Source organism: Triticum aestivum, chromosome 4A (assembly GCF_018294505.1).
Source record: "Triticum aestivum cultivar Chinese Spring chromosome 4A, IWGSC CS RefSeq v2.1, whole genome shotgun sequence".
Taxonomy (NCBI): domain Eukaryota; kingdom Viridiplantae; phylum Streptophyta; class Magnoliopsida; order Poales; family Poaceae; genus Triticum; species Triticum aestivum.
This window is the reverse complement of record NC_057803.1, coordinates 346,685,789-346,696,385: the sequence shown is the minus strand read 5'-3', so window position 1 is coordinate 346,696,385 and position 10,597 is coordinate 346,685,789. Positions and strand designations below refer to the sequence as shown.

The window sequence follows — 10,597 nt, the reverse complement described above, 5'->3', positions numbered from 1 at the left end:
GGGCCCCAATCTCCAGCCACCTAATGTGGCGAGTGGGCAAGGGGAGGTCCGGAGTTCGTCGAAGAGGTCAGGGAAGTTGGTGTGGCTCCAGTTACCACCGACCGCCTCTCTAAAGCAACTCCACATAAACTGGGCAGAAACGCAGTTGAAGAAGATGTGGTTCGAGTCCTCGGGGGTACTGCAGAGCGGGCACAGGCCAGAGCCCGGACCATTGCGCTTGCGGACCTCAACCCCGGACGGGAGCCAACCGCGGATCCACTGCCACAAGAAGATCCGGATCTTCAGAGGAACGCGAATGGCCCATACAGCTAGGAGGGGAGGCGGTGCAGTGGAGGGGGCGATGGCAAAGTAGAGGGACTTGGTGGAGAATTGCCCCGATGGTTCAAGGCGCCACCGAACCTCGTCCAGGCCGGTATCGACATCTGGCACATGGAGGGCGATGCAATCAAGAAGCTCCTGCCAAGCGGCAGCTTCTGGAGGCCCAAATGGCCTCCGGAATGCGAGGCGCCCTCAGACAATAAGGGCCCGTTCGACGGAGATAGTCGGGATGACAGCAATGGAGAAGAGATCGGGGAACCGAGCTGCAAAGGGGGAGTCACCCGCCCAGCGGTCAAACCAGAACATGGTCGCCGATCCCGATCCGACCGCTATGGAGGTCCCAATACGGAGGACGGGAAGCAACTAGATGACAGACTGCCAAAATTGGGATCCCCCAGATCGCTGACAGAAGGCCAAAGGTTGGCCGCGTAGGTATTTATTCCGGATGATGTCTAGCCACAGCCCACCATGACCTTCATTCTCCCATGCTTCCTCTTATCCCTGAGCTTATGGATTTGAATTTGAATGTTACGCTCTGATTCAAAAGGTGCTTGAAGTTTTGTCGGCAAGGGACACCATGACTTCGTTGTTTCTTAGGTATCTTGCTATTCACACTCATCGCTTGATTTTCTTATTTACACACTGAATGGGCACATGGATCTTTTAGACTTCTATTGTGTTAATTTTACTGTTTGCTTGAAACTTCCATCACTGAATTTAAGTAGTTACATTGGATAACCATGCAACTTGTGTTTGAAGTAGATAGCATGATTGTTTGCTCCCATAGATTCTTCCATGCAATGTATTTCCTTAAAAAGTTTAGCTATAAACTAAATCGAGAATCCCTGCTTCCTTTAAGCAATTTCCATTTGTATGATTTGCATAGATGGATAGAGCTGAAAATACTTAAGAGCCATCTTTTTTAGTCCTTGAGCCTCATGTTTCGTTTTTCACAGCTTGGATGACTATACAAGTTTAACCTTTGCAATTATGTTGTTTTTTCGCCACATGCAAGAATTTCTTGAACTACTCTGCCTTCTTTCCAGAATTAGTTGTATGCTTTCTTAAAGGAAACCACTAGGCATCAGACTTCTGATTTTTTGCTCCCATCATACTAGTTGTAGGCCATTCGATTAGAATCACATCCATCATCTGATTTGCTGTTAAAACCCACGCGAGATTTGATACTTAGTGGACACCACTAGGCATCAGACTATAGACAATCTGCATCTGTCAGACTAGTGGAAGGCCGTCCGATCCTAATCAGGGCCACGCAAGATTTGTTGACTTATTTGTTAATTGATTGCTTCCTTCATAACTGCTCCTTCAATCCTCGCTAATCTCTCTATTATGGTAACTCCGAATATACAGCATGCACATGCACCGCTAGAATTAAGTTTGTTTTCAACTATTGCATCGCATAATTGCTTCCAGCGTCTCAACAATATGCTTCGATTACAACCAAATTTATTCAATCTAATAGTAGAAATTGTGTTTGAGCTAACAGAAATTTGTGCCGATTATGATGGATATTTATTTCCTACTAAACAGAGTTTGTTTCTGTCGACTAAAAAAATCGCTTCCATTGCAAGTTAATTTTGCTTCTCTTGGTGACAGTTACATTTATTTTTGCTAAGACATAAATTGTACGTTTTTAACAAACAAAAGTTTGCTACCAGAGAGAAAGGAATTTGCTTCCATGCAACAAAAGCTTAATACAAATACAAAAAAATTACATAAGAAAAATTGTTACAAGATCCACCCATAAGATGGCTGGGAAGCAAGGGTATATTTTCAAATGAAAAAATTACATACAAAAAACTGTTACAAGGCCCATGCATAAGATGCCTGGAAAGCAAGGGTATGAGTTCAGCAGCGCAATTGGGAACGCAAACACGAAATGTTGCCGAATAAATATTGTTGCCACTATGACGGAAGCAAGGGACATTGTAGCCATCTAATAGCGCAACATGGCAGTATCCTGGTAGTGGTAGGTTGCAGAAGCTCGAACTCACGCACTACGTCAGCAAGCGCATCCTTAGGGAGGGCTTCGGTCGTTATCCGCCAAAGTCTCCACCACGTCCTCCGCCGCCATTCTATGGGGAGGTCCGTGCAAGGCTTTTGAGAAACCAATGGTGCATGGTTGACATCATGTGGCACAAAACATGCAGCTGAAGCTTCTCTGAGAATACCAGAGAATGTTTGAATTATCAAAACATGGCAGTGGAAGCACGAAATAATGAAATAAGCATGGCTTACACGAAGCAACAATTTGGTCTATCAGAACATACATGATAGGTAGTGGAAGCATGGAAAATTGAGAAGAAATAAAGCATTTCTATAGAAACATATGTGATACGTAAAAGTGGAAACCATAGCTTACACGGAGCAGCGATTTGATTGATCCAAACATACATAATAAGCAATGGAGGCATATAAAATTGAGATGAAGAGAGAACTTAATACTGTAGGAAACATATGCGACACAAAAGTAGGAACTATGACTTTACAGGAAGGAACGAGTTGGTCTGTCACAGCATACACTTTGTTGTGTTTTGATCAAAATGGTGCTGAAACCAAAAAGAACAATAGAAACACACAAAAAACACGGACTATGGAAGCAAACTACCTACACCAAAGAAACATACAAAATATAATATGGTGCATGGCATATTACAATAGTGATAACAATAAGAAAATAAGCAGGAAGTATGGAAGCATTCTAACAAAACAAAAGCAGCATCAGAAGTATAATTTGGAAGCCCCATCAGTACGAAGCAGGCAAAGAATTAAGTGAAGCCTGCGCAACATATATGTGATGAAACTAGGAAGAATGGGAGCACTGTTCAAACTAGAATACCTTGGAAATATAGAACAACAAGGGCACAAAGGTAGTCACACGGTTGTACTTATGCAACTTAGTGCTACCAACCATGAAGCACAATGCCAATGTTTAGGTTAATTACAATGGTGTTGACTGATGGGAACAGTAGAAATATAACAAACTATATCGACCAAAGAAACATATGGGAGCATGACATATTGCAATGATGAAAATAATGGCAAGATAAAAAAATTTAAATGAAGCAGGTAGAATGGAAACAATATATCTGAAACTGGGTAAGCACATGAAGTACAATTTAGAAGTGTAGTAGGTAGGGAGCATGAAAAAAAAGTGATATCTCAATATGGATCATCTAAATTGGAAGTATAAAATATTGAAAATAAAAAACAACTAAGATTTGCACCATCTTGGGGATGAATGTTTCTGTCACCTACATTCTAAATTCACAAAATTTGGTTGAACTATGGAAGCTAATCAATTAGACAGAAGAGGTATATGTAGTCTAATTTGGAAGCATGAAAATAGTGCTATGTCAACATATCTATGGAAGCAAATCAATTAGACAGAAGAAATATGGTCAATTCAGTCAACGATCCATTCTATGAGACCCCCTGGAGCTAAGAATTTGCTAATATTAAGAAGATTACCCCATTTTTTGCAAATGAGGTATTTCCTTCTCGGTGGGAGACCCTTGACAATATCATGTAACCGACCAGCTGAATATCGACTCTGTAGCATGATCGACTCCTTTTTAGTCATTGTTGATGTCAGCTGAGAACACATGGAATACGGATTGTTAGCATTTCCATTAAAAAATTGTTTCGTAAGGAATGAAGTGATAGATTTGCTCTGTTGTGGAATTAGTTGTATGGAAGCAATACACTAGAAAATAACAGTATATATATGTTGACTGATGACACAAAGGATGACAGAAGCACGAAAATATGGACACTACAAATACGGTGCATGGTATTTTAATAAGCTTGGTCCCAGGATGGGGATGCATCTGTTAGTATTTTTGGCATGTAAGCATTTTTCTGGGAAAACAGTATCCAAAAGGGGACAATTACGAAGGAATTTTGTGTGATGGAATCATGGAATTTAGGGTGCATTTCGTGCAATTTAGGGTGCATTTTTATTCTTTGATGGAAGCATGGAAATTCAAACGGGGTAAACCTAACAAATTTAGCGCCAATATGGGGGGCACGTTTACTTGGATGCTGTGTTTACAGGAAGCATTGTAGGATGCATTGAAAAGGAAGTGTCGCAGCAATTCTAAAATAGATTTGAAGCATCGACAAGAATTGAAACAACTTAATAATCGAAACAATACTAGGCCGGCAATGAACAAAAATAACAATTTTCATCCATCTGAAGGATGCATTACACATCAAAATCTGTTGCAAAAATTACAAAATCCCCAAAATGTGGGGCACTCCATGAAGTGCACATACCTTTGATTCAGGGGTGGGGAGCTTCAAAATAGGGCCGCAATTTAGAAATCCAATGGCCAATACTCCGGCCGGCCGATCCAAATCGATGGGGATGCAGCCGATTCAGTAGATGGGATAGCCTAGCGACTGAGAAAACTCCGCAGAATCTGACAGGGTAGTGTCGGTGGAGTGGACTGTGTGGTAGCCATGCTGATCGGCGGGGAGGCTCGAGTGGGGAACAATGGGGCAGGAGGCTGGGTGCTGCGGTCCACCGATGTGAGGCGGATGGAGCGGGCTGGTGAGGTGGAGCTGCGAGGTCGCGGCGGTGGCCGGGGTGGTCGCGGAGCGGAGAGGTGTCGCGGTGAGACGGCGGCGGAGCAGGGGATCTGGTGAGCGAGCTGGCGGCGAGGCGACTCAGGTGGGAAGCAGAGCTCTGGCATGGCCGGCGATTATAATGCTATATCGAGAGATTTGGGGAGATGATTGCGAGCGGGGGTATGCACAGATCGGGGCTTTCCTTATTTCTTTTTTTAACGCGACGAAATCTGGAGCATCTCCTTCACAACGAATCGACGGACGTGGATTGGTCTGGCGCTGGCGTCGCTTCAGACTATAGATCAGAAGTGTTTACCTTAGTTGTATTTCTGCTTCCAAACAAATGCGGACAATTAGGTTTGCTTCCAAGATTCCCTAAAAACGTGCTTCCAAGATTTATGCAATGATTTTCTCCATTCAATTTATTTCTCCTTGTAAGTTATTATTTTTGGAGCGCAACACATATTTTCTTCCATCGATTCAATAATCTGCTTCAATTGCGTACAATCAAATTTGTATTTTTAGGGTCAATCAAATTTGTTTTAATCTAAGGAAAATCTGTGATTATAAATATTTTCTTTGTTTTCACTGAAGCAAGAATTTATTTCATTGGCTCACAATCTGTTTCCACTGCAACTTGAATTTTCTCTTACCCCCCAAAAAATATCTGCTTCCAAAATATAAAATGGATCCCATTTTAGATACATTGTTTTCACAAGAGACGGAAATTTGTTTCCAAAGGAAAAGTAATCTGCTTCCGTGAAACAAAAGACTAATACTATGACAATATGTATCAATTATATTATAGCAAAATCTAATACAAAATTGCCACTTAAGATAGCTGGGAAGCGAGGGTATTGTCTTCAGCTAGGCATCGCAAATTCGCAATAGTGAACATGATCTTGGTTGTTGTCTCTCACATGTCTCCACCATCTCCGTTGATCAATACTGTCGACATCATGGGGAAAGGGCAGTGCGAGGTAATTGGGAAAACAATGATGCATGGTTGGCATCGTGTGGCGCAAAACATTTGTCCAACAGAAATACATATGAGAAAATAAGATTATTTTATCTATCACAACATACATGATATGCAATGGAGTTGTAGACAAGTGAAAAAGTCACTACTGAAAAAACATAAAAGTAGGAAGCATGGCGTACGAGAACCAACAATTTGAAATGTCGAAACAGTGGAAATATAGATAATTCGGATGAAAAAACAAAAAGGTAGGAAGCATGTCTTACATGAAGCAATAAATTTGATCTATGAAAACATTCATGATAGACAGTCGAAGCATGCATGTAGCACGAGGGCAATGTTTACATACCAAGGGTGCGGTCAAATGTGAACAATTAAAAAAAATTAAGCGAGAACTATGGAAGTAAACTACCTAGAATGAAGACAAATATGCGATAATGAGGAGAAGACCAAAATTTATATAATAAGTTGCAGGAAGTATGGAAGAAATCTGCATAAACGAAAGAAGCACTTGAACTATGATTTGGAAGCACACAGGAAACATGAAAATATGCTATATGAATATGGCTCATCTTAATTGGAACTATAGAACATTGAAAATGAAAGTACATTAAGATTACAGCTAACATGGGGATGCATGTTAGATGTACTCGTACATACAAAATTAATCAAATCTTGTTTACTTATGGAACCTAAATCTAGCCTGAAGAAGTATGCATATTGCAATTTAGAATCTCCATGGCCACCCCCTCGGCCGAGATGACGTGTCCAAGGTAGGCGACTGAACGCGTCCCAAACGAGCACTTCGAGTGCTTAAGATGAAGATGATGCGCTCGAAACTCGTTAAAGACGATGGCGACGTGCTGAAGGTGCTCCGCCACGAGGCGTTGTAGATAAGAATATCATCAAAGAAAACAAGCACAAACCAGCACAAGTAGGGGCGGAGGACGTTGTTCATCAGAGACTGAAAAGTCGCCGGTGCATTGGAGAGACCAAATGGCATGACCAAGAACTCGAAGTGGCCGTGATGAGTCCGAAACGCCATCTTGGCGATGTCATCCGGGTGCATGTGCACCTGGTGGTAACCCGACCGGAGAATCGAGCTTGGTGAAGAAGTGTGCCCCATGTAGCTCGTCCAGGAGCTCATCGACCACCGGGATAGGAAACTTGTCCTTAAACGTCAAGGCATTAAGGGCGCGGTAGTCAATGCAGAAGCGCCACGTGTCGTCCGACTTGCAGACGAGGAGAACTGGTGCGGAGAACGGTGATGTGGAGATCCGGATGATGCCCGCGGCGAGCATCAGCGTGCATTGCCACCAGCGCCGAGCCCGGTAAGAGATGAATGTGGTGATCATACACCCGGGCTGGCGGGAGGCCCCGTGGCTCGTCGAAGAGGTCACCGTGCTTCTGCAGGAGGTGATCCAAAAGTGGGTGCTCAGCCTCGGTGGTGGTCGCTGCCAACTGGAGCTGCGGCGTCACCGGTGAGGCGCCCCCAACTCCCTCCCACTGGACACGGCGGCCGAGACTCTAGAAGGTCAACTTCAGGGCGTCGAAGTCCCAGAGGATGGGACCGAGGGTCCACAAGAAGTCGACGCCGAAGATGAAGTCAAAGCAGCCCAAGTCGATGCCCGCGCACGTGATGGAGAAGTGCTCGTCACCGATGGTGATGGGCACATTCCGCGTGAGCCCATCACATCGGAGACGGTCGCCGTTGGCCACCATGACCCGAAGTTGCTCCCCGCCCATCGGCTAAAGCGCTAAGCGGCGCATGGTAGCCTCGGTTAAGAAGTTATGTGTGGAGCCCGTATCCAAGAGGGCCACCAGGCGCTCGCCGTGTATCATCACCGGCAAGATCATGGTCCGCTCATCGCGGATGTCGACAAGCGCATGGAGCGAGACCACGAGTGACGTCACCGGGGAGGTCTCGGCAGCCGCTGGGAGCGGCAGCTCGCCGAGCTCGTCGGCCAGGGAGTCCTCCTCGACATAGTCGGCCGTCTCCAAGTAGAAGAGGCGCGGGCAGACATGGCCCAGTTGTAACGCCCCAGATGTAACTTTCCATATTTGTATCCAACTCTTGCCGTCTCCGGCGCTAAGTTATATTTATTTCTCGGGTTGGGTCTTTGTCTTCGTGTGTGTTGTTTTCGTTTTCATGCATCTCATATCATGTCATCACGTGCATTGCATTTGCATACATGTTCATCTCATGCATTCGAGCATTTTCCCCGTTGTCCGTTTTGCATTCCGGCGTTTCGTTCTCCTCCGGTGGTCATTTCTAGCTTTCTTTCTTGTGTGGGGATTAAACATTTCCGAATTGGACCGAGACTTTCCAAGCGGCCTTGGTTTACTACCGGTAGACCGCCTGTCAAGTTTCGGGTCATTTGGACTTCGTTTGATACTCCAACGGTTAACCGAGGGACCGAAAAGGCCTCGTGTGTGTTGCAGCCCAACACCCCCCAAATTTGGCCCAAACCCACCAAACTCTGCTCCATGTCCTAGAGCGTTCGATCACGATCGTGTGGGCGAAAACCGCACCTCATTTGGACTCTCCTAGCTCCCTCTATGCCTATATATACACCCCTCCGTTTTCGGATCTCTCCCTCTCCCCGAAACCCTAAAAAAAAACAGATCCCCGCCAGATCCGCGCCGACGGACGTGTCCGCCCCCGGCCGGACAGCGTCCGCCGCTGCAGCCCGCCCACTCGGGGGCCGCCACGTCACCCCCGCCGCCGCCGCCTCCCACCGCGGCCCGGGAGCCCGCATCCGGCCCCCGCGGCCCGGTGAGCTCCGCCGCCGCCCGGGACTCGCCTCCCGCCGGGATCCGCCGCCTCCCCGACCTCCGGCGACCGGCGCCGTCGCCGCCGCCGCACCGGCCGCCGCCGCGCCGCGCGCCCGCGCCTCCGTGGCCGCGCCCTCGCCCGCGGCCGGCCCCGCCGGCCACCTCGCCGCCCCTCGTCGCCCCGGCGACCACCGGATCCGCCCCGGCCGCCTCCTCCCGCGACTCCGGCGGCCAAGTCCGGCCAGCTACAGTGTTCCCCGCCGCCGCCTCGGAGTCCGTGCCCGATCCAGATCTGGATCTGGGATATTTCGGTTGACCTCTCTCCCCCGAAACCCTAATTTTCGTGCTATCTTTGACTGCTTGTATCTCCACAACCGTAGCTCCGTTTTGGGCGTATGATATATCAAAATCTTTGTCTCGACATGTACATAATTTCATTCCATTGCATCATTTGCATTTGAGGTCATCTTGATACCCAAAATGCTGTTAGAAGGAGGCTTCGTGAGTTAAATTGCAGATCCGTTAGTTCATCATGCACTTTTGTCATTTTTGCTATATTTAATTCGTGCATGATATGCCTGTGCCCCTTTGGGATGTATTGTGAAGCATTTTGTCTTCTTTCCAGAGGTGCCACCCATGCATTTTTAGGATGTGTGTGTTGTCTTGTGCAAGCTTGCGAAGTAGGGTACCTGAGAATGCAGATTTCAGGGACTTAGTGATTTTCACTAAGTCTGGGATATTTTAGTTCATGATGCTATATGTCCAGCTTGTTTCCTAGTGATCCGTGCCTCTTTTGAGGATGATCAGTAAGGGAGTTTTGATATTTATGTCATGCTCTATCCATCCATGTCTTTGTTGGCATTTGTGGATTGCTCTAGGTTGACTCAATCGAGCTCAACTTTTGCTTCGTTGTTAATCTGGGCAGATCGTCAACTTGTTTGCGATTTCGCCGATGCTACCGTTAGTGTTCCATGCATGCTATGCCTTCGTTCTTGCCATGTGTAGCTAGCACTTTGTGCCTTCTTGCTGGTTATATGCTTTCCTTGCCATGACTTGCACCGTAGTGAGTGCATCGAGCTCGTTTACATGCCTTCGTGAGTTAAATTTCAGCATGTCTCAGTTTTCACTAAGTCTGAAAACTGATTGTGTTCGAGCGATGTTCGTGAGCTCGGTAGAGTATTTTGCGAACCCTTTTGGCCCCAGGTCACTTTGGGTGTTTTGTTAAGCTTGTTGAGTAGCTCCATGCCATGTTCTTACTTGTCATGTTCAGGTTTTCTATCATGTTGTTTTGCTGCTCCGAAGAGGGCTTCGTGATCTGAAATTTCAGACTAGTGTTAATTTCACTAAGTCTGAAATCTGTTTTGCATTTGCGTTTTAGCCATGCTTGTTTGAACCTCTTAATGGATGAATTTGCCTATGGCTCAGTGCTAGTGTTTTGTCAACCATCTTGTGTACATCACTGCCATGTATTTTGTTTTCATGTTTGGTGGCTGTAGCATGTTCATTTCGTTGCATTTAGATGCCTACTTGCTGTAAATCGCAGACCGGTGTCATATCTTAAAACGCTTGCCATTTCCAAACCGTAGCTCCGATTCCTATGATCTTTATATCGTTTTCAAGCGATTTCATCCCCTCTATCCAGTGGCACACTTGGTTTTCCAAGTTGATGCCAGGTTCATGCATTTCCTGTCATATCTTGCATTTTGCATCCCGCATCGCATCCCGCATAGCATATCGTCATTTCATCATATTGCTTGGTCTTGCCCGTGGTTGATTGTATCCTTGTTGCTTGTTTGTCTTGTTGGGTAGAGCCGGGAGACGAGTTTGCTACCGAGGAGCCCGTTGAGTTTGCTTGTGAGGATCCAGTCAACTCTGACAACTGTGCAGGCAAGATGATCATACCCTCGAAATCACTACTATCTTTGCTATGCT

General features: G+C 45.9%; 1 long non-coding RNA gene across 1 annotated transcript; it reads right to left on the bottom strand.

Moving 5' to 3' along the window:
- Positions 1-2,000: 2,000 nt before the first annotated feature.
- Positions 2,001-5,154, bottom strand: LOC123086082 (uncharacterized). Its single transcript, XR_006440385.1, has 3 exons — positions 4,618-5,154; positions 3,811-3,934; positions 2,001-2,500 (listed from the first exon to the last, which is right to left on the bottom strand). It is a non-coding gene; the product is annotated as an uncharacterized lncRNA (long non-coding RNA).
- Between the last annotated feature and the right edge of the window lie 5,443 nt (positions 5,155-10,597).